This window comes from Fusarium poae, chromosome 3 (assembly GCF_019609905.1).
Source record: "Fusarium poae strain DAOMC 252244 chromosome 3, whole genome shotgun sequence".
NCBI lineage: Eukaryota > Fungi > Ascomycota > Sordariomycetes > Hypocreales > Nectriaceae > Fusarium > Fusarium poae.
The window spans coordinates 6,055,826-6,077,138 of NC_058401.1; positions in this window are offsets into that span (position 1 = coordinate 6,055,826).

Below are 21,313 nucleotides of genomic sequence, written 5' to 3' on the forward strand. Positions count from 1 at the left end.
TATTAAATTAATTTAATTATAATTAAAATATTATTATATTATATTATTATATTATTTAATTATTTAAATTAATAAGATTAAAATTAATATTTAATTCTTAAGGCTTTAAATTAATTTAATTAATTAGTTCTTAATAAGCTATATAGTTTAATAATTTTATTAAAATATATTTTAATAAACTAGAATTAGCTAATTAAGGTAAAAAATTAAATAATATTAATAATATTTAATTATAAATTTCTATATTTTTTTCTATTTCTTTAAATCTTTATATATAATATATATAAGATTATAAAGAAAAAAGACTTATTTAATAAGTATTATTATAATTTAAGAAATAACTTTAAAAAGATTATATTTTTTAATAAATTATATTATTTAATATAAATAATAAAAATAAAGCTTTTTATTATAATAATTATAATATTTTAATATATTTAATAATAATAGCTTTTTTATAAGTTTAATTATTAAGGCCTAATTAAGGAAACTTTATTAAAGTTAAAATTTATATATTAAAGAAATTTATATATATATAAAAGAGTTTAATATAAAATTTAAAAAAATTAAATAAAAGCTTATATTATAGTTAAATTAATAAAGTTATTTAAATTACTTTCTCTCTATTAATTTAAATATAATATAATTATAGTAATTTAAATAATATTTTTAATAAAGGCTACTTTATTTAATAATAAGAATAAAGACTTAAAGTAATTAAAATATAAAGCTAAGTATTTTTAAAGGATAAAATATAATAATAATAATAATAATTATAATCTTATTAAATTAATTACTTTTAATTATAAAGTCTTATTATTCTTTATAAAGTATTTTTAAACCTATTAATAAGGCTAAATAATAATAAAGCTTAAATAAAAGCTTAAATATTTAAAAGACCTAAAGAAAAAGCTAATAAAGAGATTTAATATATATAAAGATAAGCTATACTAATTATATATAATAATATTACTAATTGCATATAAAAGGTCCACTTGTTACTTATATAATTAAGCACGTGACGCTTATGTAAGCTACACGTAACTACACGTAATTAATCTAAGCCTCTTTTGGAAGGGGACTCACTATCTTCGTCGCGTTACATTAACGCGTAAAATTGAAGCTACAGAAGGTTATGATTGAAGCTATAGAGGGTTACGATTGAAGCTACAGGGGGTTAAGAAAGAGGCTACAGAGGGTTACGATTGAAGCTACAGAGGGTTAAGAAAGAGGCTACAGAGGGTTAAGAAAGAGGCTATAGAGGGTTATAATGGAAGAGCTATAGAAAGGCTAGGCTTTTATTATAATTCCCCTTGATATTATTAAATTAATACTATTGATTATATACTAATTTATATATATAGGAGGGAAAAGTTAAAATAATCTGTAGTATTAAGTGAAAAAATCCTTAGACTTGTATATAATTAGTAATATTATTATATGCAATTAATATAGCTTATAAAGATAAAGTTATATTTCTTAAGGTAATAAAATTAAATTATAAATATAAAACTTAATATTAATACTTTAAGTTATAAATAATTTAAATTAATAAAGTCTTTTATATTAAAGGCCTTATAAAAGAAGCTATTTACTATTAAAACTATTAATTAAAATTATACTTACTATAGGTAATTATTTATATTTACTTAAATAATTATTATATAATATATTTATATAATATATATTAATCTTTAAAAGAAGCTTTTAATTAACTTTAAAACTTCTTATTAAATTTAAAATAATTATATAAAAATTAATATTTTAAAATTTTAATAATTTTAATTAACTTTATTATTTTAATTATTATAATTAAATAAATAATTAATTATTTAATATAGATTATTAAATAGTTTAAATATCTTTATAATATAAATAATTATCTTTAAACTTATAATTTAAAATATATAATTATTTAATTATATTATTTTTAAAAATACTGTTTTTATATAAATAGTTTAATCTTTTAATTTAGCTTTTAATATAAAGTATTAAATTACTTTTTTTTCTATAAGATTTAATTAATATAATTTAATTTAATAAAATATAAAAAGATTAAAATTTAATAATTAAATTAAGCTAATATAATATTAAGCTTTTTTTTTTATTTATTTATTTTTATTCTTTACTAAAGCCTAAGTCTTTTTAAAGCTATCTTATAAATTTAAAACTAAAAGATTTATATAGATTAAGAACTTAATATATTAAACTTAACTTTTTCTTAATAATTAACTTTCTTAATAAGACTATAATTAATATAATAATAGCTAAACTCTATAATAAAGAAGAAATAAAAAAAGCTTCTATATATATAATAGCTATTTCTTTTTTTTATAATTTATTACTAAGTACCTTTAAACTAGTCTAAATACTAGGCTAATAATTAATTAATCCCTTGTCTATTTACTATTAATTACTTTATATTAACTAATTTAAAGTCTTTATTTAATATAATATTATTAAAAAAAAAACTTAATATTAAATATTAAAAAAAAAAGCCTTTATAATAGTATATCTAGCTATTTAAAAGGCTATTTTTTTAATAAAAAAATTTTATAAATACTATTTTATTTAATAATAATAATAAAGACTTAAAATAATTAAAATATAAAGTTAAATACCTTTAATAAATTAAATATAATAATAATAATAATTATAGCCTTATTAAATTAATTATTTTTAATTATAAAATCTTATTATTTTTTATAAAGTATTTTTAAACTTATAAATAAGATTAAATAATAATAAGGCTTAAGTAAAAGCTTAAATACTTAAAAGACTTAAAGAAAAGGCTTATAAAAAGGCTTAATATATATAAAAATAAAATTATATTTCTTAAGGTAATTAAATAAAACTATAAATATAAGACTTAATATTAATATCTTAAGTTTTAAGTAATTTAAATTAATAAGGTTTTTAATAATTTTATTAAATTAATTAAAAATAAAATTATAAAAAATAAAGTTAAAATAGTTAAAATAATAAAGGCTTTTATATTAAAAGCCTTATAAGTAATAAAAGCTATATATAGGGTTAATAAGGTTAATAAGATTAACTAGAGATTATTATGATTCTATTAAGGATATAGAAAGTTAAAATATAGGCTAATTTAGAGATAAAAGCTTTATAGGAATTAATTTAATTATATAATATACTATCTTAAGATTTTATTATTAAATACTTATATTAAGATATTATAATTTTAAACTATATTTTAAACTAAGGATAATATTAAGCTTATTATTATATATATTATTACTTTTAATATTTTTAAGCTTTTTTTAATTAAAGATTAATAAATATAAATCTTTAGCTTATTCTTTATTATTAATTAATATAATAATTAATTTTTCTTTATTATTATATTAATTATTATTCCTAGTTATTAAACTAGTTAATAATATATTAATAGAATCTTATAAAGTAAAATTAAAAGGTTATATAGCTAAATAATTTATATTAAGATAGCCTTTAGCTTTAAGCTTTATTAATATTAACTTTAAGTTTATAATAAATTTAACTTTTTTATTACTTAATTATTATTAACCTTACTTACTGCTTATTATTAATTATAATTTAAAGGCCTTAATTATAATTATTATTTACTTTTTTAATTATTTAAATTAATTAATATATAAATACTTATTATTATATATATTAATTTTATTTAAGAATTTCTTTTATATATATAATAAACTTATAGCTAGCCTTTTAATAAGCTTTTTCTTAAGCCTATATAGACTTTTTAATATTATTTCTAGCTTTTAATTCTTTATATATAAAAAATAAAGCTTATAATTAAAAGTTATTAATTTAATTTTAATAAGATTATTTATCTTTTTAATTATATAAAGATTAATAGCCTTTATATATAACTCTTTTAATATTATTATATTTTTATAAAACTTAATAAATATTTTAATAGTTTTAATATTAAAATTAAGAAAATAGCTATACTTAATAGGTCTTAATTTAAAGACTAGTATTATATTATATAAGATCTATAAAAGTAATTAATAAAGTATTATAAAGTATAAATTAAAATTAATTAACTCTATAGATATCTTAAATAATTAATTAAAATTAAAAAAGAAAGAAATTATTATTATTTATATAGTTTAATAAAAGCTTTTTTATTTATTATTAATATTATAAAGTTTAAGTAATTACTTTATTAATTATATTTATATTAAAAACCTTATCTTAAGAGAAACTATATATAATTTTTTAATTTATATAAATAAATAAAGTATTATAAATAACCTTTAATAAAATTAAAAAAGGTAAAAGTAATCTTATAATTATATTTTAAAAAAATAAATAAATATATAATTTATAAAAATAATTAAAAAGATACTATAAAATATTAATTAAAATTAATTAATTTAATTTATTTTAATAAGATAATTAATAATAATTATAAATATTTTAAATAATTAATTAAAATTAAAAAAGAAAAAAGTTATTATTATTTATATAGTTTAATTTCTTTTTTTTTTATTTTATTTTTATTTTTTATTAAAGCTTAAGTTTTTTAAAGCTATCTTATAAATTTAAAATTAAAAGATCTATATAAATTAAAAACTTAATATATTAAATTTAATTTTTTTTAATAATTAACTTTCTTAATAAGACTATAATTAATATAATATTAATTAAACTTTATAATAAAAAGAAAATAAAAAAAGCTTTTATATATATAATAATTACTTTTTCTTTTTATTATTTATTAATAAATATCTTTAAATTTATATAATTAATTAATCTTTAGTCTATTTATTATTAATTACTTTATATTAATTAACTTTATAATATATAATTAAGATTTTAATTATTTTATAAAGAAATAAGATACTTAAGAATAATAAACTTTAATAATAATATAATATTATAAGGCTATAAGGCTATACTTTTTAATAAAGTTTAATAAAATTAATTTTATATTAAAGAATAAAAGCTTTATTAAAATTATAATAATATTATATACTTTTTTCTTTTTTACTTAATAAAATTATTAAGAAAAAAAATATAAATTATTTTACTTTAATTATCTATATAATATATTAAATTAACCTAGATTATAATTATAATATTAATTATATATTGCCTTATAATTTAATTAAAAGATAATAGCCTAATAACTAGATAATATATATAGTATTTCTAGTATACCTATAGTTAAATTATTAAAGCCTTATATATAACCTTAATTTAATTTTAAGGTCTATATATCTTTATAATAAAAAGGCTAAAATATATCTTTATAAGATAATTATTATTAATTAAAAATAATATAATATTAGCTATATTTAGCTATAAAATTCTATAATTTTCTAGCTTTTTATTCCTTAAAGAGACTTATAATAAATTTAATAAGAAATATAGTAATTTAATATAATATATTACTATATTAAAGATAAGATTAACTTTATAGAAAAATAAACTATTTTTTAAAATATAATAAATTAATATATATTATAATTTATAGAATTAAAGATTCTTATTTAAACTATTAAAAATAAATATAAATATTCTAAATAATAAAAAACTTTATTTAAATTAAAGTTTATAAATAAAGAAATTTATATATATAGTTAAGAGTTTAATATAAAGTTAAAAAGCTAAAATAAAAGCTTTATTAATATTATAAATAATTAAACTTAATTATATACTTAACCTCTTATTATATTATATAATTACTATAATCTCTTATAATTATAAGTATTAATAGTTTTTTTTATTTATTTTTTTAATATATAATTATAAGATTACTTTTACCCTTTTTAGTTTTATTAAAGGTTATTTATAATACTTTATTTATCTATATAAATTAAAGAATTATATATAGTTTCTCTTAAGATAAGGTTTTTAATATAAATATAATTAATAGGGTAATTACCTAAACTCTATAATATTAGTAATAGATAAAAGAAGCTTCTATTAAACTATATAGACAGCAGTAACTTCTTCCTCTTTTAACCTTAATTAAAGTCAGTTAATCCTAATCCCTTATAGCACCTTACTAACCACTTTCGCAGGTCTTATATAATATAATGCTAGTCCTTAAACTAAGACCTATTAATTATAGCTACTTTCTTAATCTTAATACTAAGACTATTAAGATATTTATTAAGTCTTATAAAAATATAATAATATTAAAAGAGTTATATATAAAGGCTATTAACCTTTATATAATTAAAAAGATAAATAGCCTTATTAAGGTTAAACTAATAGCCTTTAATTATAAGCTCTATCTCTTATATATAGAAAATTAGAAGCTAAAAATAATACTAAAGAGTCTATATAGGCTTAAGAAAAAGCTTATTAAAAGGCTAGCTATAAGTTTATTATATATATAAAAGGAATTCTTAAATAAAATTAATATATATAATAGTAAGTATTTATATATTAATTAGTTTAAATAATTAGAAAGGCAGATAGTAGTTATAATTAAGGCCTTTAAGTTATAGCTAGAGACTATACTAGTTATAGCCTGAGACTATAAGTGCATAACTGCAAAGGGCAGTAATAGGCAGTAGGCAGGGTTAATAGTAATTAGATAGGCAATAAAAAAGTTAAGTCTATTATAAAGTTAAAGTTAATATTAATAAAGCCTAAAGCTAAAGGCTTAGTATAAATTATCTAGCTATATAACCTTCTAACTCTGCTTTATGAGATTCTGTTAGTGTATTATTAACTGGTTTATTAACTGGGGTATTAATAGTTTTAATAAAGTAAAAGATATAAGACTAATGCTTTAACTAACTAAGCTACACTGACACTAGAAATAGACTAAGTCTGGTTTTTTAATATTAATTAACTTTATAGTTTTTACTTAATATAATACTATTTAAAAAAAAAAGCCTTTATTTAATTTTTTTTTTTATACTTTATTAGTAAATATTAGTCTAAGCCTCTTAATAACTCTAATTTTTAATAGAATATCTATATAGATTAAAAACTTAATATATTAAATTAAGATTCTCTTAATAATTTACTTTCTTACTAAGAATATATATTATAATTATTAAAGTAATAATTAAACTCTATAATAAAGATTATATAAAAGAAGCTTTTAAGCTATATATATAGTAATTATTTTTTTCTTTTATAATTATTAATTTATTAAAATTATATAATTAATTAATTATAATCTTTCTTTTTAATTTATAGTATTAATTATATTATAAATATAATATATATACTCTCTAGTTATTTAATTAGATTATATATATTATTATAGCTTATTAAAAGAAATTAATATTTATTATAATAATAATAATAATCTTAAACCTAGAATTATTAAGCTAGCCTTTATATTTTTATTAAAAGATTCTTTATTAAGAAAAGAGGCCTTTTCTATAGGCTAGGATTCTAATATATATAACTATAAAAATACTATTAAGCTAGCTGCCTTTAATTATTAGATTTTTCTATTTAAAGAAAAAGAGGCTAAGAAAGGTTATTTCTATAAAGAGCTAGAGGCCTTAATAAAGCTATATAAGAAGCTAGAATTAAGTAAAGAATTAAAAGCTAAAGAAGAAGATTTCTTTATAGCTATAAATATAGGGTATATTTAAAATTAGCTAATTTACTTAGTAAAGCAGATTATTTATATTATTAATATCTTTAATTAAAGGGTTAAGGTTATTAATATAAGACTGTGATATATAAATTAAGCTAGTTATAGCTTAAGACTATAAGTGCATAATAATAAGTACTATATACAGAGGTAACTGGAGAATAGAGGTTCTATTAAGGTGATTTATAATATTAAATTAAAGCAGGGCTAAATCCAGAGGCTAACTAGATTTATGCAATTAATCTGAATTATATGCAGACCTGTTATCTTAATATTAGAGAGTAATATATATCTTTAACTGTGTCTTTAACTGGGGAAAGAAGCCTTTATAGTAATATATTTAGTTATTTAAAAGGCTAATTTTTTAATAAAAAGAATATTATAAATATTATTTTATTTAATAATAATAATAAAAACTTAAAGTAATTAAAATAAAAAGCTAAATACTTTTAATAAATTAAATATAATAAAAATAATAATTATAGCCTTATTAAATTAATTACTTTTAATTATAAAGTCTTATTACTCTTTATAAAGTATTTTTAAATCTATAAATAAGGCTAAATAATAATAAAATTTAAATAAAAATTTAAATATTTAAAAAACCTAAAGAAAAAGCTTATAAAGAGGCTTAATTTATATAAAAATAAAATTATATTCCTTTAAAATAATTAAATTAAATTATAAATATAAAACTTAATATTAATATTTTAAGTTTTTAATAATTTAAATTAATAAAATATTTAATAATCTTATTAAATTAATTAAAAATAAAATTATAAAAAATAAAACTAAAATAATTAAAATAATAAAGGCTTTTATATTAAAGGCTTTATAAGAGAAATTATATATATAGTTAATAGGGTTAATAAGGTTAATAGAGTTAATTAGAGATTAATAAGATTCTATTAAGAATATAAAAAATTAAAATATAGGCTAATTTAAAGATAAAAGCTCTATAGGAATTAATTTAATTATATAATATATTATCTTAAGATTTTACTATTAAATACTTATATTAAGATATTATAATTTTAAACTATATTTTAAACTGAGATTATATAGTTTAATAAAAGCTTTTTTTATTTATTATTAATATTATAAAGTTTAAGTAATTACTTTATTAATTATATTTATATTAAAAACCTTATCTTAAGAGGAATTATATAATTATATAGCTATTATATTAGTCTTTAAAGGTTAATATAACTTAAAAAAGAAATGACTTTCTTAATAAACTTAATATAAAAATAATAAAAGAAAATAATAAAAAAAGTAAAAAGGCTATAAGGCTATATAATTTAATAAGATTTAATAAAAACTTAATATTAAAATAAATATATAAAAAGAACTTAAAATAATATAATTTTTCTTTTTAATATAATAATTATAATAAAAAATAATTAAATAATTAAATAAAATATTTTATTTTTAATATATAATATATTAAATTAATTTAATTATAATTTAAATATTATTATATTATATTATTATATTATATAATTATCTAGATTAATAAGGCTAAAATTACTATTTAATTCTTAAGGCCTTAAGTTAAGCTAGTTAATTAACTCTTAATAAGCTATATAATTTAATAACTTTACTAGAGTATATTAAAAGAAACTATATATAATTCTTAAATATATATAAATAAATAAAGTATTATAAATAATCTTTAATAAAATTAAACAGGTAAAAATAATCTTATAATTATATATTAAAAATAAATAAATAAATAATAATACTTATATTTATAATAATAAATTATTTTTTATATAATAAATAAATTAATTGATATATAAATTCTTTTTCTATTAAAATTATTCCTTAAATTACTATAGTTATATTATAAACTAAAAAGAGTAAAAGTAATCTTATAATTATATATTAAAAAAATAATAGTTATATTATATTTAAATTAATAGAAAAAAGTAAATTATATAATTTTATTAATTTAATTATAATATAAGCTTTTATTTAATTTTTTAAATTGTATATTAAATATTTATATATATATATAAATTTCTTTATTATAATTTTAATTTTAATAAAGTTATTTTAATTAAGACTTTATAATTAAATTTATAAAAAAGCTATTATTATTAAATAAGTTTTCTTTCTTTATAACCTTATATATATTCTATAAAAACCTTAATTTAAAATACAGTTTAAAATTATAATATCTTAATATAAGTATTTAATAATAAAATCTTAAGATAATATATTATATAATTAAATTAATTCCTATAGAGCTTTTATTTTTAAATTAGCCTATATTTTAACTTTCTATATCTTTAATAGAATTTTTAAATTAATCTCTAATTAACCTTATTAATTTTCTTAACTTTATATATAATCTTTATTACTTATAAAGCCTTTAATATAAAAGCTTTTATTATTTTAATTATTTTAATTTTATTTTTTATAATTTTATTTTTAATTAATTTAATAAGATTATTAAAGACTTTATTAATTTAAATTACTTAAGACTTAAAGTATTAATATTAAGTCTTATATTTAAAGTTTAATTTAATTATTTTAAAAATATAATTTTATCTTTATATATATTAAGCCTTTTTATGAGCTTTTTCTTTAAGTTTTTTAAATATTTAAATTTTTATTTAAATTTTATTATTATTTAACTTTATTTATAAGTTTAAAAATACTTTATAAAAAGTAATAAAACTTTATAATTAAAAATAATTAATTTAATAAGGCTATAATTATATAGCTATTAAGCTAGTCTTTAAAAGTTAATATAACTTAATAGAGAAATAACTTTCTTAATAAACCTAATATAAGAATAATAAAGAAGAATAATAAAAAGGGTAATAAGGCTATAAGGCTATATAATTTAATAAGATTTAATAAAAACTTAATATTAAAATAAATATATAAAAAGAATCTAGGATAATATAGTTATTTTTCTTTACCTTTATTTAATATAATAATTATAATAAAAAATAATTAAATAATTAAATAAGATATTCTACCTTTAATATATAGTATATTAAATTAACTTAATTATAATTAAAATATTATTATATTATACTATTATATTATATAATTGCCTAGATTAATAAGGCTAAAATTACTATTTAATCCTTAAGGTATTAAATTAAGCTAATTAATTAATTCTTAATAAGCTATATAGTTTAATAACTTTATTAAAATATATTTTAATAAACTAGAATTAATTAATTAAAGTAAAAAATAAGATAATATTAATAATATTTAGCTATAGATTTTTATATCTTTTTCTATTTCTCTAGATCCTTATATATAATATATATAGAGTTATAAAGGAGAAAAACCTATTTAATAAGTATTATTATAATTTAAAAGGTAATTCTAAAGAGATTATATTCTTTAATAAATTATATTATTTAATATAATTAATAAAAATAAGGCTTTTTATTATAATAATTATAATATTTTAATATATTTAATAATAATAGCTTTCTTATAAGTTTAATTATAAAGGCCTAATTAAGAAAACTCTATTAAGGTTAAAGTTATAATAAAGAAATTTCTTTATTAAAATTACTAATACTTATAATTATAAGAGATTATAGTAATTATATAATATAGTAAGAGATTAAGTATATAATTAAGTTTAATTATCTATAATATTAATAAAATTAGCTTTTATTTTAGCTTTTTAACTTTATATTAAACTCTTAACTATATATATAAATTTCTTTATCTATAGACTTTAACTTAAATAGAGTTTTTTATTACTTAAAATACTTATATTTATTTTTAATAGTTTAAATAAAAACTCTTAATTCTATAAACTATAATATATATTAACTTATTATATTTTAAAAAGCAGTTTACCTTTTTATAAAGTTAATTTTACTCTTAATATAGTAATATATTATATTAAGTTATTATATTTCCTATTAAATTTACTATAAGTTTCCTTAAGGGATAAAGAGGCTAGGGAATTATAGAATTTTATAATTAAATATAGCTAATATTATACTATTTTTAATTAATAATAATTATCTTATAGAGATATATCTTAGCCCTCTTATTATAAGGGTATATAAACCTTAAAATTAGATTAAGGTTATATATAAGGCTTTAATAATCTAGCTATAGGTATATTAGAAATACTATATATATTACCTAGCTATTAAGCTATTATCTTTTAATTAGATTATAAGGTAATATATAATTAATATTATAATTATAATCTAGGTTAGCTTAATATATTATATATTAAAGTAAGATAATTTATATTCTTTTTCTAGTAATTTTATTAAATAAGGAAAAAGAAAGTATATAATATTATTATAATTTTAATAAAGCTTTTATTCTTTAATATAAAGTTAATTTTATTAAATCTTATTAAAAAGTATAGCCTTATAGCCTTATAATATTATTTTATTATAAAAGTTTATTATTCTTAAGTATTTTATTTCTTTATAAAATAATTAAAATCTTAGTTATATATTATAATAAAGAAATTTATATATATATAAGAAAGTTTAATATAAAGTTTAAAAAAACTAAATAAAAGCTTATACTATAGTTAAATTAATAAAGTTATATAATTTACTTTCTCTCTATTAACTTAAATATAATATAACTATAGTAATTTAAATAATATTTTTAATAGGGGTTTAATAAGGCTATAATTATTATTATTATTATATTTAATTTATTAAAAGTATTTAGCTTTATATTTTAATTATTTTAAGTCTTTATTATTATTATTAAATAAAATAGTATTTATAATATTCTTTTTATTAAAAAAATAGCCTTTTAAATAGCTAGATATATTATTATAGAGGCTTTTTTTTTAAAAAATAAGTAATATTATATTAAATAAAGATTATAAAATTAATTAATATAAAGTAATTAATAATAAATAGACTAAAGATTAATTAATTATATAAGTTTAAAAGTATTTAATAGTAAATTATAAAAAAAAAAGTAATTATTATTTAACGTACATGATAAGCGGGTGCAACAGACAAGCGAGTGCAACAAAAAATCCCGCAATTTACATCTTCTCAACTTAATCAATTAATTTTCAACCACCAAATATGCCAGACCCAAATATTGAGGCTAGGATTCTTCTTGCACTTCGTGCCCTTCAAAATGACCCAAAATTAAGTCTCCGACGCGCCGCAGGCATCTACCAGGTCCGTTATTGGACTTTATATCGCCGACAGAAGGGTATCCTTTCTACGCGTGATTCTATCCCAAAATCACGCAAACTATCTGATCTAGAAGAACAGATCATAGTTCAGTTCATTCTCGATCTGGATTCGCGAGGGTTTCCCCCGCGACTGCGTTGTGTTGAGGAGATGGCTAACCGATTGCTCGCCGACCGCGAGACGCCGCCTGTCGGCAAGCGCTGGGCCTCTAACTTCGTCAAGCGACACAAAGACCTCAAGACGCATTTCCCCCGTAAATATGACTACCAGAGAGCCAAATGTGAAGATCCGACCATTATTCGCAACTGGTTTAGGCTCGTAGCAAATGTAATTGCGAAGTATGGCATCCGACCTGATGAAATCTACAACTTTGACGAGACTGGCTTTATGATGGGCGTTATTGCGAGCGGAATGGTCGTCACAGGTGCTGAAAGGCGTGGAAGACCAAAATCAGTGCAGCCTGGAAACCGGGAATGGATTACAGTCATTCAGGCGATCAATGCCGAGGGCCAAGCGATCCCGCCGTTCATCATAGGTGCGGGCCAATATCACCTCGCCCACTGGTACCGAGAAAGCAACCTCCCGGGCGATTGGGCTATTGCGACGAGTCCTAATGGCTGGACAGATAACGAGATAGTCCTCGAGTGGCTAAAGCACTTCGACCGGTGTACTACCAAGCAATCAAAGAATCGCTATCGTCTCCTGATCCTCGACGGACACCAAAGTCACCACTCGGTCGACTTTGAGAGATATTGCAAGGCAAATAAAATCATCACGCTTTGTATACCGCCTCATTCGTCTCATCTGCTGCAGCCTCTTGATGTCGGGTGCTTTGGCCTGCTTAAGAAGGCTTACGGGCGAGAAATCGAGCATTTGATCAGATGCTCCGTAACCCACATTTCCAAAACCGAGTTCTTGCCGGCTTTTTACACCGCCTACCAGGCCACAATGACAGAGAAAAATATTAAAGCAGCCTTTAGAGGAGCCGGACTTGCTCCTCTCGACCCAGAAAGTGTAATCTCGAAGCTCGATGTGCAGCTGCGGACTCCAACGCCTGTGGAGGAGGTAGTTAGCCCCTCGACCCCTTGGGTCTCAAAGACCCCAAAGACTATCCTTGAAGCCGACTCTCAGCTTGAATATCTTGAAAAGAGAATCAAAAGGCATAAAAGTAGCTCTCCAGAGTCAATTCTAGAAGCATTGAGGTCTTCTTCCAAGGGAACAAAGATAGTTATGCATAAGGTTGCCTTATTAGAGGCCAGGGTCCAAGATCTTGAACAGGCAAATAAGATACTAAGCCGGCGGCGGAGGGCAAAAAGAACCCGGCTACAGAAAGGAGGGGTGATGACAGTAGAGGAAGGAAGGCAAGTAATTGATCAAACGGATGTTGATGCGCAGGCGGTGGCTGGACCATCGAGAAGTGGTGGTCAAGGAGGGCCTCCGCGAATGAAGGAAAGGCGCTGTGGAGCGTGCGGCAAGACAGGACATAATGCAAGGACCTGTCAGATACTTGTCGCTATGTCTATGGAAGAATATAGCGATTAATTTTACTTAATTAATAGTCTGTTGTGTTTTTATTGCTATTTCTATCTGAGATGTTGTGATGTTGTGTTGCACTCGCTTGTCTGTTGCACCCGCTTATCATGTACGTTATTTTTTTTAATATATAATTATAAGATTGCTTTTGCCTTTTTCAGTTTAAAGTAATTACTATATATATAGAAGCTTTTTTTATTTTCTTTTTATTATAAAGTTTAATTATTACTATATTATAATTTTATTAAGAAAATTAATTATTAAGAAAAAGTTAAATTTAATATATTAAATTCTTAATTTATATAAATCTTTTAATTTTTAATTTATAAGATAGCTTTAAGAAGACTTAAGATTTAATAGAAAATAAAAAAATAAATAAATATTATATAAAAAGATTTAAAAAAATTAAATAAAAATATAAAAATCTATAATTAAATATTATTAATTAAAATATATAACTTATAGTAAATAAAGCTATAAGCTTAAAAATTTAATAATAATATAATATTATTAATAGTAATAAAAGTAATAATATTATAAGGCTTAATATAAGTTTAAACCTTATATAAGAATATAAGCTTTAAATAAATAATAAAAATTCTTTTTTTTTATAATATAATAATAAAAATAAGAGAATTATTAATATTAATATTTAAAGTTAATATAATATATAAGTTATTTTAATAAACTATTTATATAATAATAATTAATTATTAATAATAATTTATATAAATATATTTTATTAAATAAGCTTTAATTCTATAAATAATAGCCTTAAGGCCTAAGTATATAGAAATAGTAATTAATATAATAATAAAGAAAAATTAATTATTATATTAATTAATAATTAAGAATAAAATAAAGATTTAATTTTTTTTTTTTAATATATAATTATAAGATTATTTTTACCCTTTTTAATTTTATTAAAGGTTATTTATAATACTTTATTTATTTATATAAATTAAAGAATTATATATAATTTCTTTTAAAATAAGGTTTTTAATATAAATATAATTAATAAAGTAATTACTTAAATTCTATAATATTAATAATTAATAAAAAAAGCTTTTATTAAATTATATAAATAGTAATAATTTTTAACTTTTTTAATTTTAATTAATTACTTATTTAAAATATCTATAAAGTTAATTAATCTTAATCTTTTATAGTATCTTACTAATTACTTTTATAGGTTTTATATAATATAATACTAGCTATTATCTTTAAACTAAGACTTATTAATAATAATAATTACTTTTTTAATCTTAATATTAAGACTATTAAAAGATCTATTAAATTATATAAAGATATAATAAAACTAGAAAAGTTATATATAAAGGCTATTAACCTTTATATAATTAAGAAAATAAATAGCTTTATTAAGATTAAATTAATAGCTTTTAATTATAAGCTTTACTTTTTATATATAAAGAATAAGAAAGTAAAAATAATACTAAAGAGGCTATATAGGCTTAAGAAGAAACTTATTAAAAGGCTAATTATAGGTTTATTATATATATAAAAGGAATTCCTAGATAAAATTAATATATATAATAGTAAGCGCTTATATATTAACTAATTTAAATAGTTAAAAAGGTAAATAGTAATTATAATTAAAGCCTTTAAGTTATAGTATACTAGTTATAGCTTAAGACTATAATTATATAAAGGCAGTAAGTAGAGTTAATAGTAATTAAGTAATAAAAAAGTTAAGTTTATAAAGTTAAAGTTAATATTAATAAAGCCTAAAGCTAAAGGCTTAATATAAATTATCTAGCTATATAACCTTTTAACTTATAAGATTCTATTAGTATATTATTAACTAGTTTATTAACTAGGATTTAAGATAATATAATTATTTTTCTTTATTTTTATTTAATATAATAATTATAATAAAAGATAATTAAATAATTAAATAAAATATTCTTCCTTTAATATATAGTATATTAGATTAATTTAATTATAATTAAAATATTATTATATTATACTATTATATTATATAATTATTTAAATTAATAAGGCTAAAATTACTATTTAATCCTTAAGGCTTTAAGTTAAATTAATTAATTAACCCTTAATAAGCTATATTTATTTTATTTTATTTTATTTTTTTTATTTTTTTTTACTTTTTATTAAAACCTAAGTCTTCTTAAAGCTATCTTATAAATTTAAAATTAAAAGATCTATATAGATTAAAAACTTAATATATTAAATTTAACTTTTTCTTAATAATTAAGTTTCTTAATAAGATTATAATTAATATAATAATAATTAAACTTTATAATAAAGAAGAAATAAAAAAAGCTTTTATATATATAATAGTTACTTTTTTTTCTTATAATTTACTATTAAATACCTTTAAACTTATATAATTAATTAATCCTTAATCTATTTATTACTAATTACTTTATATTAATTAACTTTATAGTCTTTACTTAATATAATATTACTTATTTTAAGAAGAAATAATTTAATATTAAATATTAGAAAAAAAAGCCTTTATAGTAATATACTTAGCTATTTAAAAGGCTATTTCTTTAGTAAAAAAGATATTATAAATATTATTTTATTTAATAATAATAATAAAAATTTAAAATAATTAAAATATAAAATTAAATACTTTTAATAAATTAAATATAATAATAATAATAATTATAGCCTTATTAAATTAATTACTTTTAATTATAAAGTCTAATTATTCTTTATAAAGTATTTTTAAATCTATAAATAAAGCTAAATAGTAATAAGGCTTAAGTAAAAGCTTAAATATTTAAAAAATCTAAAGAAAAAACTTATAAAAAGGCTTAATATATATAAAGATAAAGTTATATTTTTTAAATTAATTAAATTAAATTATAAATATAAAATTTAATATTAATATTTTAAGTCTTAAATAATTTAAATTAATAAGATTTTTAATAATTTTATTAAATTAATTAAAAATAAAATTATAAAAAATAAAGCTAAAATAATTAAAATAATAAAGGCTTTTATATTAAAGGCTTTATAAATAATAAAAGCTATATATAAAGTTAATAAGGTTAATAAAATTAATTAAAGATTAATTTAAGGATTTTATTAAAAATATAGAAAATTAAAATATAAGCTAATTTAAAGATAAAAGTTAACTCTATAGAAATTAATTTAATTATATAATATACTATCTTAAGATTTTATTATTAAATACTTATTTATTTTTTTTTTTTTACTTTCTATTAAAGCCTAAGTTTTCTTAAAGCTATCTTATAAATTTAAAATTAAAAGATCTATATAGATTAAGAACTTAATATATTAAATTTAACTTTTTTTTTAATAATTAACTTTCTTAATAAGAATATAATTAATATAATAATAGCTAAACTCTATAATAAGGAATAAATAAAAAAAACTTCTATATATATAGTAATTATTTCTTTTTTTTATAATTTACTATTAAATACCTTTAAACTTATATAATTAATTAATCCCTAGTCTATTTACTATTAATTACTTTATATTAATTAACTTTATAGTCTTTATTTAATATAATATTATTAAGAAAAAATAATTTAATATTAAATATTAAAAAAAAAAGCCTTTATAATAATATATTTAGCTATTTAAAAGGCTATTTTTTTAATAGAAATAATATTATAAATACTATTTTATTTAATAATAATAATAAAAACTTAAAGTAATTAAAATATAAAGCTAAATACCTTTAATAGACTAAATATAATAATAATAATAATTATAATTTTATTAAATTAATTACTTTTAATTATAAAGTCTTATTATTTTTTATAAAGTATTTTTAAATCTATAAATAAAGCTAAATAATAATAAAGCTTAAATAAAAGCTTAAATACTTAAGAGATCTAGAGAAAAAGCTTATAAAAAGGCTTAATATATATAAAAATAAAGTTATATTCTTTAAGATAATTAAATTAAATTATAAATATAAAACTTAATATTAATACTTTAAGTTTTAAATAGCTTAAGTTAATAAGATCTTTAATAATCTTATTAAATTAATTAAAAATAAAATTATAAAGAATAAGGCTAAAGTAATTAAAGTAATAAAGGCTTTTATATTAAAGGCCTTATAAGTAATAAAAGCTATATATAAGGTTAATAAATTTAATAGAATTAACTAGAGGTTAATAGGATTCTATTAAGAATATAGAAAGTTAAAATATAGACTAACCTAGAGGTAAAAGCTCTATAGGAATTAATTTAATTATATAATATATTATCTTAAGATTCTATTATTAAATACTTATATTAAGATATTATAATTTTAAACTATATTTTAAACTGAGGATTAAATACTTATATTAAAATATTATAATTTTAAACTATATTTTAAACTAAGGTTTATTATTTATATAATTTAATAAAAGCTTTTTTTATTTATTATTAATATTATAAAGTTTAAGTAATTACTTTATTAATTATATTTATATTAAAAACTTTATTTTAAAAGAAACTATATATAATTCTTTAATTTATATAAATAAATAAAGTATTATAAATAACCTTTAATAAAATTAAAAAGGGTAAAAATAATCTTATAATTATATATTAAAAAAAATATATTAAAAGTAAAATATCTTATTTAATTACTTAATTACTTAATTACTTAATTATTTTTTATTATAATTATTATATTAAATAAAGATAAAGAAAAATAATTATATTATTTTAAATTCTTTTTATATATTTATTTTAATATTAAGTTTTTATTAAATCTTATTAAATTATATAGCTTTATAATCTTATTATTTTTTTTATTATTTTTTTTTATTATTTTTATATTAAGTTTATTAAGAAAGTTATTTCTTTTTTAAATTATATTAACTTTTAAAGCCCCTATTAAAAGTATTATTTAAATTACTATAATTATATTATATTTAAGTTAATAAAAAGAAAGTAAATTATATAACTTTATTAATTTAACTATAATATAAGCTTTTATTTAGTTTTTTTAAACTTTATATTAAACTCTTTTATATATATATAAATTTCTTTATTATATAGACTTTAATTTTAATAAAGTTTCTTTATAGATTAAGCCTTTATAATTAAATTTATAGAAAAGCTATTATTATTAAATATATTAAAATATTATAATTATTATAATAAAAAGCCTTATCTCTATTAATTATATTAAATAATATAATTTATTAAAGAATATAATCTCTTTAGAATTACCTTTTAAATTATAATAATACTTATTAAGTAAATCTTTCTTTTCTATAACCTTATATATATTATATATAAAGATCTAAAGAGATAGAAAAAAATATAAAAATTTATAGTTAAATATTATTAATATTATTTTATTTTTTACTTTAATTAATTAATTTTAATTTATTAAAATATATTTTAATAAAATTACTAGACTATATAGCTTATTAAGAATTAATTAATTAGCTTAACCTAAGGCCTTAAGGATTAAATAGTAATTTTAGCCTTATTAATTTAAATAATTATATAATATAATAGTATAATATAATATATTAGATATTTTAATTATAATTAAGTTAACTTAATATACTATATATTAAAGGCAGAATATCTTACTTAATTACTTAATTATTTTTTATTATAATTATTATATTAAATAAAAATAAAGAAAAATAATTATATTATTTTAAATTCTTTTTATAACGTGCTTGATAAGCGAGTGAGTCAGACAAGCGAGTGGGTCAAAAATCCCTCACCTTACAACATTTCAATCTGATCAGATACTTCTTAACCAGCAACTATGTCACAGTCTTCAAATGAAGCTAGAATTCTTCTTGCCCTTCAGGCCCTTCAAAATGACCAAAATCTTAGTCTCCGACGCGCCTCAGGTATATATAAGGTTCCATTTGAGACCTTACGCCGCCGCCAAAATGGCATTCAATCACGACGTGATTCCGGCCCAAACTCGCGGCGACTATCTGATCTGGAAGAACAGACTATAGTTCAGTTTATTCTTGACCTAGATTCGCGAGGGTTTCCCTCGCGAATCCGTTTTGTGGAAGAAATGGCCAATTCTCTACTTGCAGACCGCGATGCATCACCTGTCGGCAAGCGCTGGGCTCATAACTTTATAAAGCGACAACCAGAGCTAAAGACGCGTATCTTTCGGAGATATGACTATCAGAGAGCTAAATGCGAAGATCCGACTATTATTCGTGGCTGGTTTCGGCTTGTACAGAACACAATCGCTAAATACAGTATCCAACCAGGTGATACCTGGAACTTTGATGAGACCGGCTTTATGATGGGCCTTATACAGTCCGGGATGGTAGTCACAGGCTCAGAAAGGCAAGGAAGGCCAAAATCAGTGCAGCCAGGAAACCGTGAATGGATTACTGCAATTCCAGCGATAAATGCCGAAGGTCAATCGATCCCGCCGTTTATCATTGGTTCAGGCCAGTATCATCTTGCAAACTGGTATCGAGAAAGCAACCTCCCCGGCGATTGGGTTATTGCAACAAGCCAAAATGGATGGACAAATAACGAGCTGGGTCTTGAGTGGCTAAAACACTTTGATCGATCAACAGCGAAGCGATCAGTTAGTCTCTATCGTCTCTTGATCCTCGATGGTCATGAAAGTCACCACTCTGTCGACTTTGAGAGATACTGTCAGGATCACAAGATCATTACACTTTGTATGCCTCCTCATGCATCCCACCTACTCCAGCCTCTCGATGTCGGGTGTTTTTCAGTACTGAAGAATGCTTATGGTCGAGAAATAGAGCATCTGATCAGATGCTCTATAACCCACATTTCTAAGACCGAGTTCTTCCCAGCCTTTTATGCCGCTTTTCAAGCTACCTTTACAGAGAGCAATATCCAGGGGGCTTTTAGGGGAGCTGGAATTTATCCTCTTGACCCAGAAACCGTCGTCTCGAAGCTTGATATACAGTTACGGACTCCAACGCCTCCTGGGGAGGCAAGTCAACCACCAAGTCCATGGGTTTCCAAAGACCCCAAAGACAGCAACAGAGGCTCAATCTCAATCTGAATACCTTACCAGACGAGTTATTATGCA